Below are 27254 nucleotides of genomic sequence, written 5' to 3'. Positions count from 1 at the left end.
CCCTATGTTGCATTTTTATGACAAATGAGTGCAGGCCTAATTATCCACTCTACTTCTGGTAAAACTCACAGCTCATCCCCCTTCCCCCCAATCCCATAAGACTCATTGATCATCCCAATTATGCTCATTAGCACTTTCTCCATGTCTTCGTTATCTTCCGATAACAGCATCTAACTCCCTGGCACCCCGAATTTTTTTGCAGTCCTCCGGAACAGAACACCACAGGGGTCTCTTTTCATCCTGGGTCTATTCGTTAGCACATCCCGTTTGAAAAAAAGTTAGCAGACTTTCTTTGAACCTGAAGCCGAGAGCTTGCTCCAAAGCCATAAAATAGTTACATGAGATCTACAGTGCGTAGCCTTTGGAAATCCCTGTTTCGTGATGAAGGCACTCAAAAACCATTTGTGGGTATTGACTTCATGGAGCTGTCGAAGATGACCAGCACTGGGATGGGAGGTAAAGGTAAAGGGACCCCTGACCATTAGGTCCAGTCGTGACCGACTCTGGGGTTGTGGCGCTCATCTCGCTTTACTGGCCGAGGGAGCCGGCGTACAGCTTCCGGGTCATGTGGCCAGCATGACTAAGCCGCTTCTGGTGAACCAGAGCAGCGCACGGAAATGCTGTTTACCTTCCCACCGGAGTGGTATCTATTTATCTACTTGCACTTTGACGTGCTTTCAAACTGCTAGGTTGGCAGGAGCTGGGACTGAGCAACGGGAGCTCACCCCATCGTGGGGATTCGAACCGCCGACCTTCTGATCGGCAAGCACTATGCTCTGTGGTTTAACCCACAGCGCCACCCACGCCTTGGGGTTTATTTATGGCATTTGTACCTCCTCTTTGGGTCGCGGGTGGCGCTGTGGTCTATACCAGTTCGAATCCCCGTGATGGGGTGAGTTCCCGTTGCTCAGTCCCTGCTCCTGCCCACCTAGTAGTTCAAAAGGACGTCAAGTGCAAGTAGATAAATAGGTACCGTTCTGGCGGGAAGGTAGATGGCATTTCCGTGTGCTGCTCTGGTTCACCAGAAGTGGCTTTGTCATGCTGGTCACATGACCCGGAAGCTGTCTGCAGACAAATGTCAGCTCCCTCGGCCAATAAAGCGAGATGAGCGCGCAACCCCAGAGTCGTCCACGACTGGACCTAACGGTCAGGGGGTACCTTTACCTTTACCTCCTCTTCAGCCAAACGTGCTTTCATTGCCATAGATATGCTTAGAGGGTTCATCTTAAGAACCTGGGAAGAGCTGGTTGAATCAGGCCAAAGGCTCATCGAAACCAACATCTTGCTCTCACATTGGCCAACCAGATGCTACAAAGCAAGATCTGAGCACATGATAACTTAATTCATTCTGGAGGTCCGTTCTTAACCTGAAACTGTTCTTAACCTGAGGTACCATTTTAGCTAATGAGGCCTCCCGCTGCCGCTACACCACCACCACATGATTTCTGTTATCATCCTGAAGCAAAGTTCTTAACCTGAGGTACACCTCTGGGCTAGCAGAGTCTGTAACCTGAAGCGTCTGTAACCCAAGGTACTACTGTATCTTCAGGTGCCAGGAGAAAATGTTTTTCTTCAACCAGAACTTTGGCTGATTAAACAATATTGCACTTTAAAGAAGGGCAGGTATTTCCAGATGAAGGGCAATAGATGGATGGATAGATGATAGATAGATAGATAGATAGATAGATAGATAGATGATAGATAGATAGATAGATAGATAGATAGATAGATTATAGATAGATAGATATAGATAGATAGATATAGATAGATAGATATAGATAGATAGATAGATAGATAGATAGATAGATAGATAGATATAGATATAGATAGATGATAGATAGATGATGATAGATAGATAGATAGATAGATAGATAGATAGATAGATAGATATAGATGATAAAGATATAGATATAGATATAGATATAGATATAGATATAGATAAAATATAGATATAGATATATAGATAGACAGACAGACAGACTGATAGAATCTCTTAATGGCTTCCCCAATCCCTTAAGGTCACGCTGTTTCTCTGATTCCAGACCCTTTCCCTAAAACTCAATTTGGAGCCAGCCTGCTTAACGTACACCAGGATGTGTGTGTCGTTTTCTTTTGTGCACAGAGAAATCTCTCTCTCTCTCAATCTCCCCTCTCCCTCCCTGCCGTCTTCTCTCTTGATTTGCCGTACATCTCTGGCGTGCAAGCTGGATTGTAAAGGCAGCCATCCGTGGAAGCAGAATCAGGCGCGTTACAAAAAGATTAGGAGTCGGTCTTGCCGACGGGAGTGTGTAGCACAGGAAATAGTTGCCCATTAAAAGTTTTTTAAAAAATTCAAATCAAAAAACCTGACCCTGCGTGGAACTATGACTAGGAATGCTAATGATGATGATAATTAGGGCTGCAATGCTTAATAGATTAATCGGGCTGGTTAATTAATTAAAATTCTCTTCGGATTGCATGAAAAGGGGGAGGAGGAAACCAGGGACTCACAATCAAGCAGATCTTCTGAAAAAATAAAATAAAATGCCAAACCCTGCAGGTTGTTATTTAAGTATTTATTTGGCTATGCAAGGCTTTACCTGGCACTTAGCAGGCTGACCTCTGAGCAGTTCACATAAAGCAATACACAAAATATTTGTAAGAAATGCTGATGAAATCGACAAGCACCGGAAAGGGTTTGAAATAATTGAAATGCAGCTTTGAACAATGGGGTGTATCCAGTCTTCCTCAGACTGGGTGCATGCTTCCCTCATTTCAATTAATGGTGGTCAGTAAAATCTATTCATTTCTCCGAATCTAGTCTGTGTATGAATAATGTTGAATACAACAGCACACAAACACACAGAAATTGGTAATGGAAGTGTTGGCAAAAACCCAAAGGTTGTAGGCATGTTGTTATTCCCTCTCTCACATTGCCAGAACTCAGGGTCATCCAGTGAAAGCTGAATGTTGGCAGATTCGGGGCAGATAAAAAGAAAGGGCTTCTTCAGGCACTGCAAAGCCTATGGAACTCACTGCCACAGGACCGGGGATGGCCACCAACCTGGATGGCTTCCAAAGAGGATTGGAGGAGAGGGATGCTGAAGGCTGCTAGCCATGATAGTTACAATGAATGTCAGTTTCTAGGAATCACAACCGAGGACAGCGCAGTTGGGCTCATGTCCTGTTTCAGAGCTTCCCACCGGGGCTTCTGGTTTGTTATTGGAGAACAGTAGGCTGCTTGAAGGGGACGTGGGTGGGGCTGTGGGTTAAACCACAGAGCCTAGGGCTTGCTGATCAGAAGGTTGATGGTTCGAAACCCTGTGACGGGGTGAGCTCCCGTTGCTCGGCCCCTGCTCCTGCCAACCTAGGAATTTGAAAGCACATCAAAGTGCAAGTAGATAAATAGGTACCGCTCCGGCGGGAAGGTAAACGGCCTTTCCGTGCGCTGCTCTGGTTCACTAGAAGCAGCTTAGTCATGCTGGCCACATGACCCGGCAGCTGTACTTCGGGTCCCTCGGCCAATAAAGCGAGATGAGCACCACAACCCCAGAGTCAGCCACGACTGGACCTAATGGTCAGGGGTCCCTTTACCTTTACCTTTAGGCTGCTTGAAAGAGACCTTTGGCCTCATCCAGCAAGTTTTCCCTGCTAGAATTCCTGCTCCATGATTGCAGTCATGGGATTGTTTTCTATCACATGACGGTGTATGTTTTGACTCCACAGAGTGGGAAGTGACGGAGACAGGATGTTTGTGTTACTGTGTTCCGTGAAGTGGGACTATTGTCCTTTGTTCTTTTTCTCTTTGCTGTCTGATGCTAGAGAGAGAGGGAGCCATGTTGCAGTGTTCCATGTGTATTTATATGTAAATAAAGTAGATTAGCCAAAATGCTGAGTTGCTGAGGTTTGTTACGTGAGATGAGCAAACTCTGCGGATCCCTAAGTGTGCCGGAGTCAGTTGGCATTGGCCGCTGTGATGTTTGGGCTGAAGAAAGCTTCTGAAGCTCCCGAATTATTGACCAGGAGGGAGGGAACATGCCAGTTGAGTAGGACTCTGAGTGTAGGCTGAACTCCTGACAACGGTTATGGGCCCAGGGATCGGGGCCACAGACCCAGTGCCAGCAGAGGAAGAACCGGGGGCTGTTTTTGTCCCTGTTGGGGTCTCCTGGAACCGGCAGCGTGAAGCCTCTTCAGAGATGGAAGAGAGAGAAAGCTCCTGACACTCCCGTTGTTCATAGATGAGCTAAAAGGAAAATGCAGAGTTTTGCTGCAGATCTTACTGAGGGGGGAAAAACAACCTTTCCCTGAGGGTCAGTCATGGCATCCTCATATGGAGATGCTCAGCAAGAGATAACAGAGAGGCTATAGAGCAGGTATGGCCCCCCAGATGTTGATGAACTACAACTCCCATCAGCCCCTGCAAGTGCGACCAATGGCCAGGGATGATGGGAGTTGTAGTCCAGCAACATCTGGAGGGTCAGAAGTTGCACAACCCTGAATTAACATCTAAAAGCAGAGGTTTATTCTGTGCACCTGCAAAGCTGCAGTGGTCAGAGATGCAGAGGATTGGAATTCAGCAACCCTGGAACAGCCCCTGCCTCTCAGTCTAACCTACTTCACAGGGTTCATGTTGGGATTAAATGTGGAGGGGGGAAGGACTGTGTAAGCCACCCCTTTGAGTTCCTTGGGGGGGGGGAGTGGGATATAAGAGCAATACAATTTAAAAGTGCAAATTTCAAACCGTGCTTGGGTTCGCATATGGGGAGAAGAAGAAAGGACAGAGCAGTTTCTCATTAAAACGGGAACAAAACCAGATTTCTCCTTCCTTCCAAGCTACTGGGGTAAATAGAGGACATGGTTGTCTCTCAAGTAACTGGCTTTCAGGAGTTTTTCAAAACATGTATACAGTTCCCACCCCCTCCAATCCAAAAATAAAAATATAAAAAAAGGTCGGCCCTACCTACACATCCCCCTCGGTCCGTTTTCCAGTCCACTGCAGGCCTGCTTAGTAATATTGGATTAGCCCACTTTCCCCGAAAAGCTGATTTTCAATTTGCATAATCCTTCTTCCCGTTTGGCGGAGCATTGCGGTATCGCTGTGATAAGATGAGGTGGATGAATTGGGGGGGGGGTACAAATTGCTCTCTCCAGGCTGAGTGGCGATGGGCTGGGCAAGAGGAGAAAGAGGCGGGATTAGTTATTTTTATCATTGCTTTTTTATTTTTATTTTTTAATGGAAAGAGATTTTCAAGAGGGAACTTGAAGTGGATAACCCAAAATGATCAAGGGGGGGTGTAGTGTAGTGTTTGGGGCATTTTAGTTGTGAGAGGCAAAATGATAGAAGTTTATCAAATTATGAGTGGCACAAAGAAAACGGATGGAGGAAAGCTTGGGACTCATGGACATCCAGTGAAGATTGGAAGGCTCAGGACAGACCGAAGAAAGTCCTCCTTAGCTATGTAGTGCATAGTTAAACTGTGGAACTCTCTGCCACATGAAGCAGTGATGGCCACCAACCTGGATGGCTTTAAAAGAGGGTTATACAAATTCATGGAGGAGAAGGCTATCAATGGCTGGTAGCCACAGTGGCCACAATGGTCACACTCTGCTTCTACAGTTGGAGGTATCTGTCTTGCCAGAGTGGTACATGCTCTAGTTCAGGGTTCAGCAAACGTTTTCAGCAGGGGGCTGACCCACTGTCCTTCAGACCTTGTGGGGGGCCGGACTATATTTTGGAGGGGGGGGGAAATGAACGAATTCCCATGCCCCACAAATATCCCAGAGATGCATTTTAAATAAAAGCACACATTCTACTCATGTAAAAACACACTGATTCCCGGACCGTCCAAGGGCCGGATTGAGAAGGTGATTGGCCCAGATCTGGCCCCCAGGCCTTAGTTTGCCTACCCATGCTCTAGTTATCTTCCAGTTGGACTACTGCAATGAGCTCTATGTGGGGCTACCTTTGAAGGTGACCCAGCCCAGAAACTACAACTAATCCAGAATGTGGCAGCTAGACTGGTGACTGGGAGTGGCCGCCGAGACCATATAACACCAGTCCTGAAAGGCCTACATTGGCTCCCAGTATGTTTCCGGGCACAATTCAAAGTGTTGGTGCTGACCTTGAAAGCCCTAAATGGCCTTGGCCCAGTATACCTGAAGGAGTGTCTCCACCCCCATCATTCAGCCTGGACACAGAGGTCCAGCTTTGAGGGCCTTCTGGTGGTTCCCTCCCTGTGAGGTGAGGTTACGGGAAACCAGGCAGAGGGCCTTCTTGGTAGTGGCACCCGCCCTGTGGAATGCCCTCCCATCACATGTCAAGGAAAAAAACAACTCTCTGACTTTTAGAAGACATCTGAAGGCAGCACTGTTTAGGGAAGTTTATAATGTTTGATATTCTACCACTTTTTAAATTATTATTATTCTGTTGGGAGCTGCCCAGAGTGGCTGGGGAAACCCTGGCAGATGGGTGGGGTATAAATATTAATTATTATTATTATTATCAATGCTTCTGAATGCCAGTTTCTGGAAACTGCAGGAAGGGTGGTTTTGTGTTTGAATTTTGCTTGTTCCTCTTTGGGGGCATCTGGTTGGCCACTTTGAGAACACGATGCTGAACTACATGGGACCCCAAAGGCCTGATCCAGCAGTCTCTTCTTAGATTCTCATAAGCATGAATGATTCTAGCCAATCCTGAATTGCACCGCTCTGTTTGTGGGAGCAGGGGGATTGCCTCTGGCCCACGCTTTGCTTGCTGATTTATTAGAGTTCTAAAATGTTAGGGGATGGCGGAGAAATTTCAATTTAGTTCACATTTCAGGGCGAACCTGTTCAATTTCTGAAACAATCTGAAACACAGCCCACTTTCAAAGCTTGCACTGCTTCAGATTTTGCAATGAGGTTCTTCTGCCAAGATGTGTGTACAGAAATTCATATACTAGGGGAAAGGGTGCATGAAAAAAGCACACAGAAAGACACACCGAAGATACAAGTTTCCATCTCCTCCTCTTCAAAGCTGAGCGGTCCTGCCTGCTGAAATGTTTTGGAGATGCCGAGACTGTGGAAATTATATTTATACGATCTGTAAATGATTCTGACAGGACTTGTTGGTGAGAGGAGAGGAACAGGTGTGTGGAATAGCTGCATGCCTGGTGACACTTTCGCTTCTTTTCACCTCTGAGGGGAGGAGAGGACCCAATTTTTCTCAGTCAGGGATGGGGAGCATCTGGGGCCCTCCAGATATTGTTTGGCCTGGGATCCCAGCAGCTCCAGCGCCAGCATGGCCAATGGTATCAGGGATAATGATGGGAATATTAGTTCAGCAGTATCTGGAGACACCACACAGTGTTACCTATCCCTGCTTTAGAAGAAGGTAGAGCTGTGATGGAGGTAACTGGGGGCAACAAAGGCAAGTGATGGTCCAGTGAAGAAGAAGAAGAAGAGGAGGAGGAGGAGGAGGAGGAGGAGGAGGAGGAGGCAGAGTTTGGATTTGATATCCCACTTTATCACTACCCGAAGGAGTCTCAAAGCGGCTAACAATCTCCTCTCCCTTCCTCCCCCACAACAAACACTCTGTGAGGTGAGTGGGGCTGAGAGATTTCAGAGAAGTGTGACTAGCCCAAGGTCACCCAGCAGCTGCATGTGGAGGAGTGGAGATACGAACCTGGTTCACCAGATTACAAATCTACTGCTCTTAACCACTATACCACACTGGCTTTAGGGATGATGAACACATGGTTCTCCCGGATGCTCTCAGGCTGGTATCTTGTGATTTTGTAGAACTCAGGAGAAGGGTGGTAGGCCAATTGTTAGGGCACCTGCTTTGCACGCAGAAGGTCCCTGGTTCAATCCCCAATGGTAACATCTCTAGGTAGGGCTGGGAGACGACCCAGCCTGATATCCCAGAGAGATACTACCAGTCAATGTGGATGATATTACCATCAATGAAGCTTCCTGTGCTCCTGCTGAAACCAGTCCTTCAAAACTATGAGGACCAGAAGCTTGCTTTGAAGAAGGGGACCATAGCTCAGTGACAGAGACCTGTTTTGTTTCAAGATAGCTGACACCAGTCCGTGTGGAAAGCACTGAGCTAGATGGTCCATTGGTCCTCCTTAGTATGCGGCAGCTTCCTATCTTTCTAAGGCTATGTAACTCATTAGGGACGCGGGTGGCACTGTGGGTTAAACCACAGAGCCTAGGACTTGCCGACCAGAAGGTCGGCGGTTCGAATCCCCGTGATGGGGTGAGCTCCCATTGCTCGGTCCCTGCTCCTGCCAACCTAGCAGTTCGAAAGCACGTCAAAGTGCAAGTAGATAAATAGGTACCACTCCGGTGGGAAGGTAAACGGTGTTTCCATGCACTGCTCTGGTTCGCCAGAAGCAGCTTAGTCATGCTGGCCACATGACCCGGAAGCTGTACGCCGGCTCCCTCAGCCAATAAAGTAAGATGAGCACTGTAACCCCAGAGTCGGCTACGACTGGACCTAATGGTCAGGGGTCCCTCTACCTTTAACTCATTAGGGGGTTGACATGCTGTAAAACTGTTTTCCCTACTTGATTGCTGGATAACTCAGTTGGCTGAAGCATGGTACTGATAACACCAAGGTCACAAGTTCGATCCCCAAATGGGACAACTGCACGTTCCTGCATTGCAGGGGGTTGGTCTAGATCAGAGTTTCCCAAACTTGGGGCTCCATCTGTTTTTTGGACTACAAATCCCATCATCCCTGACCATTGGTCCTGCTAGCTAGGGATGATGGGAGTTGTAGTCCAAAAACAGCTGGAGGGCTAAATTTGGGAAACCCTGGCCTAGATGAATCTGAGAATCCCTTTGAACTCTACAATACTACAATTCTATGAGTTGTAGCTGGACCATAAAGAAGGTTGCCATTGCCGAAGAATTGATGCTTTTGAATTATGGTGCTGGAGGAGACTCTTGAGAGTCCCATGGACTGCAAGAAGATCAAACCTATCCATTCTGAAGGAATTCAGCCCTGAGTGCTCACTGGAAGGACAGATCCTGAAGCTGAGGCTCCAATACTTTGGCCACCTCATGAGAAGAGAAGACTCCCTGGAAAAGACCCTGATGTTGGGAAAGCTGGAGGGCACAAGGAGAAGGGGACGACAGAGGATGAGATGGTTGGACAGTGTTGTCAAAGCTACCAGCATGAGTTTGACCAAACTGTGGGAGGCAGTGGAAGACAGGAGTGCCTGGCGTGCTCTGGTCCATGGAGTCATGAAGAGTCGGACACGACTATATGACTAAACAACAAAATGAGTTGTACAGACCGCAGAGGTGGCAGGGATCTTCACCTGATGCCCATTACTCAATTTGTCACCCAGCGTCAAACTCATCTGAGCATGCTCCGTGGCTACCATAACTGTACACACCTCACACATACCGATGGCACTGATATTTCTCTACCATCTTCAGTGCTTTTCAAGATGGGGTGAGCAGAACTGGTTCCGCTGAGCTCAGAGATGGTGGTAGCTGGAGGTTGCTATGGAGACCCCACCCCAGAAAGGTGGTTGCTTTCTTTTCTCTAAAAAAAAAAAAATACATTCTGTTCCCTGCTAGCGATGTCCTTTTCTTCTCAGCTGGTCTTATCAGGCGAAGCCAGAGATGAAGAGAGGGAATAAGCGGAGCCGTTGTTGCTGGCTGCATGACGTCTCCCTTGGTGTGGTTCTGGGGAGCGATAAAAAGAACAATGAAAGCTTGTGACTCAGGGATATTTTGGAGAGAGAGAGGCAGCCATTTCAATGGATGGAAACCACAGCAGAAAGGAACAGCCAGGATGCATCTCAGGTCTATTACGCTGTTGTTTCAAGATTGGCTTCTGCAATAAACCCCACCATCTTCTACAACCCTCCCTTCCCTGCAATGCTGCCTTATTCAGAATCAGACCAAGGGTCCATCCAGCCTTGCGTTGTCTGAGTAGCTCTCCAGGATTCCAGGCAGAGGATCTTCTCCAGCCCTGCCTGGAGGTGCTGCTGGGGACTGAATTCAGGACCTTCTGCTTGCAAAGCAGATGATCTACCACTGAGCTCAGGCCCGTCTCCTGCCATCCTATGGCTTGCCTGTGTTCTGTGTAAACCACTCTGAAATGTGTATGATTAAGTGGTATATAAGTAATGTAGAACAAACAGAACCTAATTCATTTATTTATTAAGGATGCTCTGCCCATGCTCAGGAGCAGCAATGCTTCTGGGTAACAATTGCTGGAAACTGCAGGAGGGAAGGTGGCGTTTGTGCTCAGCTCCTGCTTTGGGAAGTCTGGTTGGCCCCTGTGAGAACAAGAGGATGGACTAGATGGGCCACGATTGGCTTAATCAAGAGACATTTCTTAGGTTCTTGTGTCCATACTGTAGCAGCCAAACAAAGTGCCAGCCCTTCCTTCCTTCCTTCCTTCCTTCCTTCCTTCCTTCCTTCCTTCCTTCCTTCCTTTCTCTCATTCTTTCTTATACCTATCACCTTTCTTTCTTTCTTTCTTTCTTTCTTTCATCTGTCACCTTCCTTCCTTCCAAACAGGACGAACAGGAAGGTCAAAAAGAGGGAAGGTAGCAGCATGACTTGGCCTTTTACCAGGTCTGGAAAGGTCAGTCCCACCCACTAGTCACATGCAAGGAAGGATGCTCCACGCCAGAAGGAACAGGAAGTTTTGACTGGCTGGACTAAACATTCCCTTGCATGTCCACTAGCAAAACAAGGAATGTTGTACTTGACTGCTCCAGTGGATTACATCCCACTCTTTCTTTCTTTCTTTCTTTCTTTCTTTCTTTCTTTCTTTCTTTCTTTCTTTCTTTCTTTCTTCTATCTATCATCTATCTATCTATCTATCTATCTATCTATCTATATCATCTATCTATCTATCTATATCTATCTATCTATCTATCTATCTATCTATCTATCTATCTAATCTATCATCTATCATCTTTTTGTAAATCACTTTTTTTCTTTACTATCAAGTGGTTTATAAATTTTATGAAATCCACCAGTCTGTCTATCCTTCCTGTCTATCTCCCCATCTTATCTAGCAATCTATCCAGTCTATCCTCTTTTCTTTCTTGGTCCAATGAGAAGAGCCATATTCTTTTTCTTTTAGAAAATGGTCTTATTTCTTTATATATTTTTTTAAAAAAATCCTTTGTAGTCTGGGAAGCGAGAGATTCCATTATCATGGTCTCACTGGCATTCTGAGGCTTGCAGAAATCTCTCCTTATTCCCGGGAGAGTTGCGGGCGGGGGGGGGGGCGGTCTATCAGTTCTTCCTGCACAGGCCCATCTAACAACTCTCTCACCTTTCGCACAAGGGAGATGGCGTCGACAACGTCTGCCGCTGCATCTCCATGATAGCACCGTGGTGAGATGAGCTGCTCTTCATCTCGCAGTTTCTGCTTCTATGGAATGGGAGGGATGCTTTTCGATGCTCAGCCTATGGGGAAACAGGGGGAGCATTCCCCTGGCATGCCAGTTGCTTCCATCAACTCTCTCAAGCCTGAACCCCCAGAGATACTTGGGTTTTCGAGTTTCCCTGCTGCTAACACCACAGGCCACTGCAGAGGGAAGCTGGGGATTGTGGAAAGTGATCTTGGAATGAGGAAAGTTGGTCTTCTTTTTTAAAGGAAGTATCCGGGTGGCGCTGTGGGTTAAACCACAGAGCCTAGGGCTTGCCAATCAGAAGGTCGGCGGTTCGAATCCCTGCGAAAGGGTAAGCGCCCGTTGCTCAGTCCCAGCACCTGCCAACCTAGCAATTTGAAAGCACATCAAAGTGCAAGTAGATAAATAGGTACCACTCCGGCGGGAAGGTGAACGGCGTTTCCGTGCACTGCTCTGGTTCACCAGTAGTGGCTTAGTCATGCTGGCCACATGACCTGGAAGCTGTACGCTGGCTCCCTCGGCCAATAAAGCGAGATGAACGCCACAACCCCAGAGTCAGCCACGACTGGACCTAATGGTCAGGAGTCCCTTTACCTTTACCTTTTTATGACTCCCTCTCTCTCTCTCTCTCTATATATATATATATATAGGTATGTCAGGCTGAAATCAGGATCAGGCTGTTGAGACTTTTCCCCTGCAGCCCTCCATGACTCAGATGTTCTTTTTATCAGGGCACATTTGTGGAACTGATGGATGGGTCCTCTCTTACCTTTGGTGTGGGCGGTAACGTATCACATGCCACCTCCGCGGCAGCCAGAGTCTGACAGGCAACAAATATGGCAGGGGGGATTTGCGTGCGAGTCTGACAACGGCGATTCCTTACCTGTTTACAAGGGATGGATACATCATCCGTCAGCATGAGGGAGTGGGAGAAGCCTTGGCTGCACTGTTCGGCTCAGTAGGCACCACAGTGATTTCTGAACTTCCAAGGCGATGGGTGGGGGGATTTGACAGGGTGGGTGACCTGTCGATGGTCAATCTTGTTGTGGACTTACAGATTGCTCTGGGGAAGTGGGGTGCCTGGGATACCACAAAATCATGTGTTTTGCTTATATACTTACCTGTGATTCCTGCATTGCCGAGGGTTGGACTAGAAGACCCTTTGCTTCCCTTCCAACTCCATGATTACCGTATTTTTCGCTCTATAAGACGCACCAGACCACAAGACACACCTAGTTTTTGGAGGAAGAAAACAAGGGAAAAAAATATTCTGAATCTCAGAAGCCAGAACAGCAAGAGGGATCGCTGCGCAGTGAAAGCAGCAATCCCTCTTGCTGTTCTGGCTTCTGGGATAGCTGTGCATCCTGCATTCGCTCCATAAGACGCACGCACATTTCCCCTTACTTTTTAGGAGGGAAAAAGTGAGTCTTATAGAGGAAAAAATACGGTACATTATCTCCATCAGATTTCCTCACTACCGTGGTAGCAGTTGAAGAAGAAGAAGAAGAGTTAGGATTTGATATCCCGCTTTATCACTACCCGAACGAGTCTCAAAGCGGCCAACATTCTCCTTTCGCTTCCTCCCCCTCAACAAACACTCTGTGAGGTGAGTGGGGCTGAGAGACTTCACAGAAGTGTGACTGGCCCAAGGTCACCCAGCAGCTGCGAGTGGAGGAGCGGAGACGCGAACCCGGTTCCCCAGATTATGAGACTACAGCTCTTAACCACTACACCACACTGGCTCTCTATGTTGAAGTGTGAGCCATGTGGCCTACAAATATTTCCCAAGGCTCTTTGGGGTTAACAGCATAGGACTTTATTTCCCCATTTGTTCCATTCATGATGAGCATAAGAAGAACTGGTTGAGTCAGGCCAAAGGGCCATCTAGTATAACTTCCTGCTTTCACAGTGGCCAACCAGGTGCCCATGGAAATCCTCATAACAATCCTGTTGGTTACACTGAGAGGCAGTGGCTGGCACAAGGTCAACCAGTCTGGTGAGCTTCCTGAACTCTAGTCTCACTCAGATCTTAGTCCAGCACTTTAATTAAGGTAAAGGTAAAGGGACCCCTGACCATTAGGTCCAGTCGTGGCCGACTCTGGGGTTGCAGCGCTCATCTCACTTTATTGGCCGAGGGAGCCGGCGTACAGCTTCCGGGTCATGTGGCCAGCATGACTAAGCCGCTTCTGGCGAACCAGAGCAGCGCACAGAAATGCCATTTACCTTCCCGCCAGAGCGGTACCTATTTATCTACTTGCACTTTGAGGTGCTTTCGAACTGCTAGGTTGGCAGGAGCAGGGACCGAGCAACGGGAGCTCACCCCGTCACGGGGATTCGAACCATCGACCTTCTGATCGGCAAGTCCTAGGCTCTGTGGTTTAACCCACAGCGCCACCCGCATCCCATGTGGGCAGAATAGAGCAGTATTCTTTATTCCCTGGATTGCGAGACGTCTGTTGATGCAGCCTAGAATTGCATTAGCTTTAGGAAATCCCTCTCTTCTTTTTCTGACAATGGGAGAAGCATGTGATGGTTCATCAGCCGGTGCCAAGGACGGAACCAGCTTGAAATCCATACCCCGTCAGCCAACCTTCTGCTCTGCCTCTCTCCCTCCTCAGACCCCTGGCGTCTCCCTCCTTTTGGCAGGGATGGCTCCCCAGCCCCGGCAAGGGGTGTGTGGGGACCATGCCAGTGACACAGCCTCCTTTCTCCTTGGTGCAGCTGCGCTCAAGGTCACCCTTCTCCTCGTCCTCTTGCCCACGCTCTTTGTCTTCTTTTCGACATTTGGGGGAGGCAGGAAGTTGTGGGATCCTGCCAAGTGTGTTGGGATGGCAGAGCTTTTGTAAGCCTCCTTCTCAGCCCAGGTGGCTGGATGCCTTTAAAAGACAAATGCATGAAGGCTATTGATGGCTACTAGCCATGATGGCTATGCTCTGCTTCCATGGTTGGGGCCAGTGATGCTTCTGTGCACCAGTTGCTGGAAGTGGCAGGAAGGGAGAGTGTTCTTGCGCTCGGTTACTGCTTATGGGCTTCCCTTTGGAGCAAATAGTTAGCCACTGTGAGAACAGGAAGCTGGTCCAGATTGGCCTCTGGCCTGATCCAGCACAGACTTTTCATGTTCTTAGGTTCAGGTGCAATCCAGCCCCAGGTTTCATCTTTACACCTTTGTTCTCCATAGTTGTCAACATTTCCTCTTTTTTTAAGCGAAATTCCTTTATTCCGAATAGGATTGCTCGCAAGAAAAGGGAAAAGTTGACAGCTATATGGTTCTCATTTCCTCTAGTGCTTTGTCTTGGTTCCAGGCTGGTTTGGAGCTCCTGCTTATTTACCACATCTATTTATCTGCTCATTTAGCGCCATGAACGTCAGGGTCTTGCAGGGGCTGAAAATACCGACTCGGTGAGCAAATGGCTGTTTAACATCATCAGCCGGCATATCACTTGTAATCAGTCTTCACAAGCAGCTGTTTCAACTGTTGAGCGAGCAGGAGGATGAGCCATGTAAGAAAGTAGGAAGCTGCCTTCCCCCAAGTGAGACCAATGGTCCATCTAGTCTCTAACCAACATATCCTGTGGAATAGAGGATGGGAGCTGGAATCCAGCCATATCTGGAAGTCTACAGTTCCCTGCCCCTGCATTAAAAGGAGAAAGAGTTGTGATGGAAGTCAGTGGCGTAGCATGGAGGGCACACAGAAGCGGTTGCCTCAGGATCAAAATTGTTAGGGGGCACAGAATTTCAACACCCAGCGCTGTGCACTGTTGTCACTTGGCTCTGTTGAAAACAGATTTGCTATGCAAACCAGGAAGTAACCTCTCCAGATGACCAAATGACTCTTCTTTTCTTATCTCTGTGGCTGGGCGATCACCTGGGTGATGGCCATTAGGCAGTTGAATGCACATGCGTCCATTTTCCTCTCTCCCACCCGCCCCTTCCTCGCAGCCCTGGGGACCAGCAACTCATGCTACACCACTGATGGAGGTAGTAAGGGGCAGTAAAGGCATGTGATGGTTTGGTCAGGGAATGCAGACTCCCAACTCCCACCAGCCCCAAGCCAACATAGTCAATTAGTAAGGGAGAGTGGGAGTTGGGGTCCAGCAATTGTTGGAGCCGCTTTATCAAAAGAGGGCAGAGTTTCAATGGAGGCAGCCAAGGGCAGTAAAGGCAAGTGGCGGTCTACTTCAGTGATGGCCCTTCCACCAGCTCCCACCAGTTGGAGTCCAAGAGATTTGAAGGGCACCCTCTTGGGGAAGGCTGTGTTGGGACTTCCTACCCTTCCTTAGATGCCACACCATTTAACTTGTGGTGCGACTGTGGTTTTACTGCTGAATTGGCAGCATCCTGCCCAAGGAGCCACTGAGCTGTTAGTTGGCTTCAGATGGCAGCTGGATTGAGAGGTTCACCAGAGACCTGATCGGTGTGGCTGCCAGCAGGGCTTTGCCAGTTTGCAGGGATGGAAGGAAATTTATTCTCTCATAGTGCCAGGAGAGCAAAACAAAACTCCTCCTTCAACTTTCTGCCCAGACTCCTGCAAAGATGTTGATACAGAGCAAACAAGGCAGTGGCAAGGTTTTGGCTTGGCAGTATGGCTAGCACTGTGAGGACAAGATGATGAGCATGGAGCGGAGAGTGTTGCACATTTTTAGCTCTGGAGACCCTGCAGGGAGAGACTTTTAGTGGAGAGGTTGTGGCAGGTGGTGATGTTTTGTGTCTGTGACTTTTAATGAGACCTGGTGGGTAAGAGGAACACGGATGTCACTGAGGCTCTGGGGTTGTATTATTTTTTGTTCCTTCAGTTTCCCCAGAGCCCCCCCAAAATCCATTGTGAAAGCCGGAATTTCTATACATGTGCCATATATAACAGTAAAGGTAAAGGGATCCCTAACCATTAGGTCCAGTCGTGGATGAGTCTGGGGTTGCGGCACTCATCTTGCTTTAGTGGCCGAGGGAGCCGGCGTACAGCTTCCGGGTCATGTGGCCAGCAAGGCTAAGCCGCTTCTGGTGAACCGGAACAGCACACAGAAATGCCATTTACCTTCCCACCAGAGCAGTACCTATTTATCTACTTGCACTTTGACATGTTTTCAAACTGCTAGGTTGGCAGGAGCTGGGACCAAGCAATGGGAGCTCACCCCGTCACGGGGATTCGAACTGCCAACCTTCTGATCAGCAAGCCCTAGGCTCTGTGGTTTAGCCCACAGCACCACCCGCGTCCCTACTTATAACAGTATACACCCGCAATACATGTTGTTATCAAGTGACCCACAAGTTAGTTTGAACCTGTGCTACTGGTCTTTGGTTTTCTGGAGAAATTGTGAATGAAATGAAGCTCCGCTATTCTCCTGCTTTATGCTTTCTTCCTCTTGCCAGTCTCAATTTGTTTTTCTGTAAGGGCAATATGCCGTCCTCTCTTGTACCATGCATTTGTTTGCCCCTTTTAAGTCCTTCTAGAATGTGCAAGTAGATAAATAGGTACCACTCCGGTGGGAAGGTAAATGGCATTTCTGTGTGCTGCTCTGGTTCGTCAGAAGCAGCTTAGTCATGCTGGCCACATGACCTGGAAGCTGTCTGTGGACATCCGCTGGCTTCCTTGGCCTATAGAGTGAGATGAGCGTGCAACCCCAGAACTGTCAGGGGTACCTTTACCTTTTTAGAATGTGGCTATAAGCATACAGTCATAACTTGGATCCCAAATGCCTTGGTACTCAGACATTTTGGCTCCCAAACACCGCAAACCTGGAAGTGAGTGTTCCCGTTTGCGAATGTTCTTTGGAACCCGAACATCTGACAGGGCTTCTAATTGGCTGCAGGAGCTTCCTGAAGCCAATCAGAAGCTGCACTTTGGTTTCCAAACATTTTGGAAGTCGAAGGACTTCCGGAATGGATTCCGTTCGACTCCCGAGGTACAACTGTACTTCCTGCTACTAAGCCAAATCCAGTTAATGGTGAAGAAAGCCTCTTGAGTGTCATGGCAAAGGGAGAGGTGGCAAGGCCTGGAGAGAGTTTTGAGGGCTGGATCAGGAGGTCACAGGGGCCGCATCTGGGTCACAGACCTGAGGTTGGTGTGGCGTAGTGGATAGAGCGTTGAACCAGGGCCTGGAAGACTGGGGTTGTAGTTTCTACATGTAGCTCACTGAGAGACTGTCTTCCAGTTACCTTATCTCTCAGCTTAAACAACCTCACAAGGCTGTTGTGAGGATGAAATGAGGAAGAGAACAACGTAGGCCACCTTGGGTTCCTTGAAGGAGAAAGACAGGATCCAAATGCCATAAACAAATATTTCTTTTGCATTAGCATCAGGAAGATCACCATTGGTATGGAGCAATGGCGGCACTTTTCACGGGATGTCTTGAAGGAGCCATGTTTGATCTCTTTTACACACACACACACACCCCAGAATGCTCTGGGAAGCCAGCTTGCTGAACCTCCTCTGTATGCAAGGCTGGTTGTGTGTGCGCGTGGGGTTGGGGGTGTAAAGATCTTGTAGACTAATTAGCAGCCGTCCCTGGTGGCAATGATGCTCTTTCCGCCACCGCGGCTGTCAGCTCGATCCTCGTCCGGAGGAAAGCACTGTGCTCCGATGAGTGAAAAACCCGTCACCCGGGACAGGCTTGGGGTTGATGAATTACAGATGCTCTCCGCACTTCCCCAAGCCAGCCTGATTGACTCTGACAAGCCGGAGTCCCTGCTGGGGTCCCGCCTGCCAGTTCCCGTTAAGAAAATGAGACGTTAAAACCCTGCCCGGCGACTTCCCGCGATGTCTGGGGGCAGAGGGGCGGGGGTGGCGGTCACGCCAAGGGTGGCTTGAGAGGAGCCATCTCTAATTCAGCTGGGCAGCAGGATCCTCGCCCACCCTTGTGTCCCCCCGAAAGCCATGGCAATTGGGAGGGTGAGTGATTACAGTGCCATGGCTTTGTGAAAGTTGCGGGGTGATTGGCAGGTAGGCTGGCTGGCTGGTTTCCTTCGAAGGCAGGAAGGAGAGAACTGGAACATCACAAGAGCCTGCAGGATCAGGCCAATGACCCATCTAGCACAGCATCCTGGTTTCAAAGTAGCCAACCAAAGGCCTGTAGGAGACCCCCAAGCAGGATTCGAACACAAGAGCCCTCTCTTCTCCTGTGGTGTCCAGCAACTGGTATTCAGAAGCATTGCTGTCCTCGATGGTAGAGGCAGAGCAGAGCCATCATGGCTAGTAGCCATCTAAGTTGGTGGCTGGTCCTGTGGGAGGGAGTTCCACAGTTTAATTCCTTTATTTTATCTGTCCAACGTTTGGCTTCATTGCATGCCCACAAGTTTTAGCACCATGAGAGAGGGAGAAAAACTTCTCTCTCCATTTTCTCCATTCCATGATTTCATATACTACTGGCATGTCGCCTCTGGCTCGCTTTTACTCTAAGCTAAGACGCGGGTGGCCCTGTGGTCTAAACCACAGAGCCTAGGGCTTGCCGATCAGAAGGTCAGCAGTTCGGATCCCCGCAACGGGGTGAGCTCAGTCCATTGCTCAGTCCCTGCTTCTGCCAACCTAGCAGTTCAAAAGCACGTCAAAGTGCAAGTAAATAGGTACAGCTCCGGCGGGAAGGTAAACGGCGTTTCCGTGCACTGCTCTGGTTCGGCAGAAGAGGTTTAGTCATGCTGGCCACATGACCCAGAAGCTGGCTGCGGACAAACACCGGCTCCCTTGGCCAGTAAAGCGAGATGAGCGCCACCTCCCCAGAGTCATTCATGACTGGACCTAACAGTCAGGGGTCCCTTTACCTTTACCTTGAAGAAGCCCCAAACGCAGCAACCTTCCTTCCTAGGGGAGTCCCTCCATCCCTTTGATATTTCCTTTGCCCTTTTCAGAACCTTGTACAATTCCACAATGTCCCTTTTGAGAGGAGGCAACCAGAACTGAACACAGCATTATGCCAAGTGAGGTCACACCGTAGATTTGTAAAAGTAAGCCTCCTGATGTGTATTTTACTCTAGCAGGTCAGAATCGATTTTACAGAATTGGTAAAGGTAAAGGTAAAGGTAAAGGTACCCCTACCCATACGGGCCAGTCTTGGCAGACTCTAGGGTTGTGCGCTCATCTCACTTAAGAGGCCATGAGCCTGCGCTGTCCGCAGACACTTCCGGGTCACGTGGCCAGCGTGACGAAGCTGCTCCGGCGAACCAGCACCAGAGCAGCACACGGAAACACCGTTTACCTTCCGGCTATAAAGTGGTACCTATTTATCTACTTGCACTTAAGAGTGCTTTCGAACTGCTAGGTGGGCGGGAGCTGGGACCGAACGACGGGAGCTCACCCCGCCGCGGGGATTCGAACTACCGACCAAGCGATTGGCAAGTCCTAGGCACTGAGGTTTTACCCACAGCGCCACCCGCGTCCCCAACAGAATTGGAGTTAATGCTAAATACATTACTTTTGGTAAATGAGGCACCACAGCCGATATAGGGCTGTCAAAATTGGTGTCCCAGACTTTTTAGATTCATCTTCCCATATACAGTGGGCGCTCGGGTTGTGAACGTGATCTGTGTGGGATGCATGTTCACAACCCGCAGCGTTCGCAACGCACATCTGCATGTCTGCGCACACGAGGGTTGCGAATCGCCACTTCTGCGCATGTGCAATGCATGATTTAGTGCTTCTGTGCATGCACAACTGCCGAAACCTGGAAGTAACCCATTCCGGTACTTCTGGGTTTTGGCAGTCCGCAACCGGAAAAACACAATCTGAAGCGGCTGTAACCCACTTGTATGACTGTACTACCTGAAACCAAAGGGGCACATTGATTCCCCCCCACACACACACAGGTCTCAACCCACTATACCAGGGGTCAGCAAACTTTTTCAGCAGGGGGCCGGTCCACTGTCCCTCAGACCCTGGGGGGGGGTGGGCTATATTCTTTGGGGGGAAATGAACAAATTCCTATGCTCCACAAATAACCCAGAGATGCATTTTAAATAAAAGCACACATTCTACCCATGTAAAAACATGCTGATTCCTGGACCGTCCGGGGGCCAGATTTAGAAGGTGATTGGGCTGGATCTGGCCCCAGCCAGACTGGGCACTCCTGTCTTCCACTGCTTCCTGCAGTTTGCTCAAACTCATGCTGGTAGCTTCAAGAACACTGTCCCACCATCTCGTCCTCTGTCGTCCCCTTCTCCTTGTGCCCTCAATCTTTCCCAACATCAGGGTCTTTTCCAAGGAGTCTTCTCTTCTCATGAGGTGGCCAAAGTATTGGAGCCTCAGCTTCAGGATCTGTCCTTCCAGTGAGCACTCAGGGTTGATTTCCTTCAGAATGGAGAGGTTTGATCTTCTTGCAGTCCATGGGACTCTCAAGAGTCTCCTCTAGCACCATAATTCAAAAGCATCCATTCTTTGGCGATCAGCCTTCTTTATGGTCCAGCTCTCACTTCCATACATCACTACTGGGAAAACCATAGCTCTGAGTACTGTACAAAAGCAACTTTTGTCACCCCTGCTTTTGCTTCTGGCCCCTCTTTGCCAATAGCACATGGCCCCTGGAAGGCTGGCAATCAGGGAATGCAGTTCTCAGGATGGAAGAAAGCTTCCCTTGCTTCTAGCTCAGGCTTTGCATTGCAGGGGTTGGGCTAGATGACCCATTGGGTCCCCTTCCAATTCTGTGTTTCCACATTTCTTCTGCAGCAGGGATAGTCAGCGAGCGGAAAGGTAGGATGCTGCGTTTTATCCTTAATTATTTCTGCTGAGAGATGGAAACAGCTTGCTCCTGGAAAAACAAATTGAATGCTCTATTTGTTCCTAGGAAGCCTGTTTGCCGGAGTCAGTGGGGAGGCAATGAAAGGAGGTTCTCCCTCTCTCCCCCCTCCACCCCTGGCACTTTCCCCAATTTTATTTACTTATTTATTTATTGCATAGCAACCACTGTAAATGCACACGGCTCTCTTTGCAGGCGAGATCTCCATCCAAGTCCTGTCAAGGTAGCAGAGTCCAGAGGCATTTTCCTGTTCCATGAAAGGGGGTGGATGTATGTGATGTTTTTTTCCAGGGAGGATTTAGCTGACTTTTAGCTAGAACCACTTTCAGCCTTGAGCTTGTGGGGGTGAGGATTCTGAGAGGTGGGTCCGTCTCTTCAGATGAAAACATGCTACACATGCTGACTTCTCAGGAGAAGAGGCCACAACTCAATGGCTTAGAGTACCTGCTTTGCATGCAGCACGTCCTGGGTTCAACCCCCAATTTCATCTCCAGATAGGATGGGGAGCTATCTACTTCTTGAAACCCTTCAGGGCCTCTGCCAGTCAGTGTAGACAATACTGAGCTGAATGAACCAAGGATCTGACTCAGTAGAAAGTTGTTTCTTGAATAAATATTATTATTAGAAAAGAAAAGAAAAGAAAAGAAAAGAAAGTCGTTTCTGATGTTCCTACAGCGAACACCTGTACATCCTTGGAGCTTTCCGAGGTCCTGAAGAGTCAGACCCTGCTATCAGGTGGTAAAGTCAGCACAAATAAAGTGGGCTCAGGATTTAGGCCATTATATACAACTTGAAGATTGGGAAAAGATGTGGAAGGTGAACCTAAAAATTACAGATTGTATCTTATTGAAAGAGAATTATATGAAAATGATGTATAGATGGTACATAACACGAGAGAAAGTGGTCAAAATGTATAAAAAGGGATCAAAAACTTGTTGGAAATGTAAAGAAAAAGATGAGACATTCTATCCTATGTGGTGGGAATGCAAAAAGATTGTAAATTATTGGAAAACGATATATAATGAATTGAAAAAAATGTTTAAAAAGACCTTTGTTAAGAAACCAGTAGCATTGTAAATGCTTCCCATTCACAACATATATGAAGAGGCAACATAAAGAAATGGACTCATTGGCAGGGTTTGTGTAAACAATCACAACTGTATACAACAAAAAAATAAGACTATATGTATTGAGAAAATTTTGGGGAAATAATACGCAGGGTGAATAGTATGGAAATAAAACAAAATGGGAGTATGGGGGAAGTCCAGGGGAGGAGGGTCGAAATATGAAAAATTATTAAAGATATATAGTTAGAAGAAATATACATGGAAAAATCAATAAAAACTATTTTTAAATAAAGACCCTACTGTCAGGGATTGCATAAACCAGTTGTACACACCCCAATCATAGCGTACTAGAATTACAGAGCTGGAAGGCACCTCAGAGGTCTTCTAGTCTGAACCCCTGCAATGCAGGAGTCACAGCTGAATAATCCCTGACTGATGGCCCTGTTGAAAAAATGTTGCCCCCCCCCGAAGGCTGCCAACTTCCCAAATCTAAGGAGCGTCTCTCCGGTGGTCCTCCCTGGGTATAAATCTCCCTCAGTCCAGAGAAACCAATAATAAGCGACCCTTCTCTCCTGAAAAGAGCACACCAGTCTTCTGGTATATCATAGCAGAAGAAAGATTCAATCGTAGTTCTAAACTACTTTATTTACACTCTTGTATACAGAGACTCCATTAGTACGTCTGTGCTCTCTGAACAGCAGTACAGAACTGCGACACACACAGAAGTGAAACTAACTTCCAATAGTACTCAGAAGGAAGAGATAAACGGCCTCGGTCCTGTGTACCTGAAGGAGCGTCTCCACTCCCATCATTCAGCCCAGACACAGATCCAGCGCCGAGGGCCTTCTGGCAGTTCCCTCATTGCGAGAAGTGAGGTTACAGGGAACCAGACAGAGGGCCTTCTCGGTAGTGGCACCTGTTTAGGGAAGTTTTTAATATTTAATGCTGTATTGTTTTTAACACTTGATTGGAAGCCGTCCAGAGTGGCTGGGGAAACTCAGCCAGATGGGTGGGGTATAAATAATAAATTATTATTATTATTATTATTATTATTATTATTATTATTATTATTATTATTATTATTCAGTGGTACCTCAGGTTAAGTACTTAATTTGTTCCAGAGGTCCATACTTAACCTGAAACTGTTCTTAACCTGAAGCACCACTTTAGCTAATGGGGCCTCCCGCTGCTACTGTGCCTGTAACCTGAAGCGTATGTAACCTGAAGCGTATGTAACCTGAGGTACCACTGTAGAGACTTCCTTTCTCACGCTCTCTCAGACACTCACATGCTGTACACAAATCATACTACCACTCACTGGAGCAGCTAACAGGCCCATCCAAGCACCGTTAGAACACCTCCCATGAAGGCTGATCAGTCCTTCGTGCAGGTGAACAAGAGGCATGTTCAGAGCTCAAGGGCACATTTCCAGCCAGGCAAAAACACACAAGGATGGTGCAGCCCTGGCAGAGCAGGCTTCCACATCACCTTAAAACGTCTTGGTAATTGCCCGTGATAGGAAAGATAGTTGGACGGGAGCCTGTGTTGTCTAAAACTGTTTGCTTAAGGATGATCTATTTCCTGAAAGTCGCTTGGTTGTTCAAGCAGATGTTAAGGACACGGAATGGGAAACTGATCATATGGCGCACCCTTCTGCTCCATCACGGGATGGGGAGGGTGCAGGATTTTGTTTTGTTTTTACTTACAGAAAACTCCTAACACAGCAGCAAATCCTGCCCTAAGATCCCAGATTAATTATCTTGCATACGAGTCATACATTTAAAGCACATTTAAAGGAGATTCTCACTCCAACCCCCCCCCCCAAAAAAAAACAGTAACTGTACTTTCTTAACAGTGTTCAGGATTGCAGCTTTCTGGGGAGTAAACTATAGCTCCCAAGATTCTTTGGGGGGTATGCCTTAAATATGGATTCCAAATTATACAAATACATATCAAATAGTCCAACTATTCTGCCTAAATTATAATTTTTTTGTTGGGACTTCCCATGCAGTGGCGTAGCGTGGGGGTGCAGGGGGGCCGGCCGCACCGGGCACAACATCTGGGGGTTAGGGGGCGCAGATCCACGGGTTAGGGGGCGCAAATCCACGGGTTAGGGGGCGCAAATCCACGGGTTAGGGGGTGCAAATTACTTGCCTTGCCCCGGGTGCTGACAACCCACCCTATGCTACTGTTCCCATGCTTCAAGTTCGGGGGCGAGGGGCTCTGATCATCTCATATGTCTGCTGCCTTGAATAGTCTTTCCAATAGTTCCTTTAAATCTTCCTGTTGTTAACCTTTCCTCGTCCTTATTTCTTACACACACACACACACACACACACCTGACACACTGGACATCAGAAGGGTGCAACCGGATCAGATAAACAGTTCATCCACTCCAATGTCTTGTTCCTCACAGTGCCTTCAATCTAGTAGCCCTCCAGCATCAGATTGTGTTACCCGTTTTGTCTTTTTGCCCCAGCTGAGGTGCTGAGTCGCCGCACAGTGTCTCAAAGCGCTTGGCTGTACACTCCGTCCTGTTTTGCAACAACAGGAGGGGGGCAGAGGCCAGGAGATGCACAGGACACAATTTAAACAACCTGAGTGATGAAACCGCTGTGAGTTGTTGTTTTTCCTTCCCCTTGCGTGTCCCAGCAGCTATTACACATTCTTTCGGCATCGGTGGGATTGGGCCATGAGTGGGATATCAAGTTTATTACAGCTATTTCCAGTCTGTAATTGGTTTTGTAGAACATGGAGAGGGATAGAGGGGGTGCAGCACTTTAGAGGGCGGCTGCGGAGAGTTTGCTTGTGGGGGTGGGGAGATGAGTTTTGATCTGTTTTGCTTGTGCCGGGCAAGCGAAAATCACCGTCCCATTTCCAAGCTGTGCTGAGATGGGTCAGGGAAGACCGGCTATGATTTGTTTCTCCCAGCGGCCAATGGAACGCCAGAAAGGAGAAAGAGGCAATGGAATCTGAACACACACATTCCTTGAGACTGACCTGTGTTTGTTCGACAAAAGCTGGGATGCTGGAGAATTCTGGCGAAAATGAAAAGCCTTGATCTTATTCGTCCCATGTCTGGAATGGAAATCAGCATAGCAGATATGATCTGTATTCCCTGCTCCCAGTCTGAAAATGATACTTAATTAAGAATATAAGGAGAGCCTGCTGGTTCAAGCTACTGGCCCATCCAGTCTGGCAAAATAATAATAATAATAATAATAATAATAATATGGGTGGCTCTCAACAGAATATTAAAAACACGATGAAACATCAGACATTAAAAACTTCCCTAAACAGGGTCGCCTTCAGTTGTCTTTTAAAAGTAAAATAGTTGTTTATTGCCTTGACATCTGCTGGGAGGGCATTCCGCAGGGCAGGCGCCACTACCGAGAAGGCCCTCTGCCTGGTTCCCTGCAACCTCACTTCTCACAGCGAGGGAACCGCCAGAAGGGCAGAGGGCCTTCTCGGTAGTGGCACCCACCCTGTGGAACACCCTCCCACCAGATGTCAAAGAGAACAACAACTACCAGACTTTTAGAAGACATCAGAAGGCAGCCTTGTTTAGGGAAGCTTTTAATGTTTAAAGATTACAGTGGTACCTCAGGTTACATACGCTTCAGGTTACATACGCTTCAGGTTACATACGCTTCAGGTTACATACGCTTCAGGTTACAGACTCCGCTAACCCAGAAATACTGCTTCAGGTTAAGAACTTTGCTTCAGGATAAGAACAGAAATCGGGCTCTGGCGGCACAGCAGCAGGAGGAGGCCCCGTTAGCTAAAGTGGTGCTTCAGGTTAAGAACAGTTTCAGGTTAAGAACAGACCTCCGGAATGAATTAAGTACTTAACCTGAGGTACCACTGTATTGTATTTTAATATTTTGTTGGAGGCCGCCCAGAGTGGCTGGGGAAACCCAGCCAGAAGGGTGGGGTATAAATAATAAATATATTATTATTATTATTATTATTATTATTATTATTATTATTATTACACGGTGCTGATAATGCCACGGTTTCAAGTACAATCCCCTTATTGGACAGCTGCGTATTCCTGCATTGCAGGGATTTGGACTAGATTATCCGTAGGGTAACTTCCAACTATGATTCTATAAAGTATAAGTATAGGTGTAGATATAGATACAGATATAAACTATTGTGCCCTTGGAAACAGAGCAGGAAGCTGAAACGTCTGAGAATTTAAGATTTGTCTTCTGTGATCCTTTTGGATGCTCTCCTGTTATTCTCTCTGTGGATCTGTTGTGCCTCTTTACTTCCCAGAACTTGAGTTTTTTCCATGCATTGTTCCATGCCAAAGGCCATAGTTGCAGACACCTGTTTGTTTGTTTTTGCACCGTCGAAAGGGACCCATCACATTTGAAGGGCCTAGCCAGAAGACGGGTAGATAATTTGAGCTGGCGTGAAATCCGTTTTCATGTTTGCCACTTCTCTCAGGTGGGTGCTGCCAATTAAAGGATTTTCGGCGGTGTTCGGGGAAAGAAATGTCCTCTGCACACCATCCCCCTCACTCCAGTTTTATATTTTTTGATCGAGACGTCAGTTTCATGGCTAGCATATGTCAATTGCAACACCAAGCCAGGAGCTGACAACTATCAAAACTGACAAAGCCCCTCCATCCCCACCTTTCATTCCCTAGAACCAAGAGAGGATCTGTCCATCAGCTCACATTGGACGTCATACAGAAATTGTAGGAAGGATGGATAAATCTGTCCCACCTCCTCTTCCTTTTAAAAAAGAGAGAGAGAGAAGGGTGTTTTTGTTGTATAAACGCAGGAAGTGAGTGTTTGCAAATTTGCAAGAGGATGCCCCTGTAAATTGAGGTAGTTGCAGCCCGTTGTGGATTTGACCTCAGGTGAAGTTTTCCCATCCCCTGAAACCTCCCAAATTCTGACCATTTAGTCCATGGGTAGGCAAACTAAGGCCCGGGGGCAGGAACCGGCCCAATCGCCTTCTAAATCTGGCCCAGGGACAGTCCCGGAATCAGCGTGTTTTTACATGAGTAGAATGTGTGCTTTTATTTAAAATGCATCTCTGGGTTATTTGTGGCTCATAGGAATTCATTCATTTCTCCCCGCAAAATATAGTCTGGTCCT

The 27254-nt window shown here is 47.7% G+C and overlaps 1 protein-coding gene and 1 long non-coding RNA gene across 3 annotated transcripts in view; one reads left to right on the top strand and one right to left on the bottom strand.

Moving 5' to 3' along the window:
* The window catches only part of IGSF21 (immunoglobin superfamily member 21), a 225794-nt gene that overhangs the window by 89163 nt on the left and 109377 nt on the right, over positions 1-27254 (top strand). The window contains exon 1 of one of the 2 annotated variants that reach the window (XM_083750257.1): positions 24643-24755. The exons of the other annotated variant lie outside the window; for it this stretch is intronic. The gene's annotated coding sequence lies outside the window, so the exon portion shown is untranslated. Of the gene's footprint in view, positions 1-24642; positions 24756-27254 lie in introns of those variants that run through there. 2 annotated transcript variants of the gene reach the window in all.
* LOC310849760 lies at positions 17618-24600 on the bottom strand. Its single transcript, XR_014567065.1, has 2 exons — positions 24480-24600; positions 17618-18569 (listed from the first exon to the last, which is right to left on the bottom strand). It is a non-coding gene; the product is annotated as an uncharacterized lncRNA (long non-coding RNA).

Source organism: Podarcis gaigeae (genome assembly GCF_964106915.1).
Source record: "Podarcis gaigeae genome assembly, chromosome: 8".
In the NCBI taxonomy this organism is placed as follows: Eukaryota; Metazoa; Chordata; class Lepidosauria; order Squamata; family Lacertidae; genus Podarcis; species Podarcis gaigeae.
The sequence above is the reverse complement of the archived record's forward strand: the minus strand, read 5'-3'. Positions and strand labels throughout refer to the sequence as shown.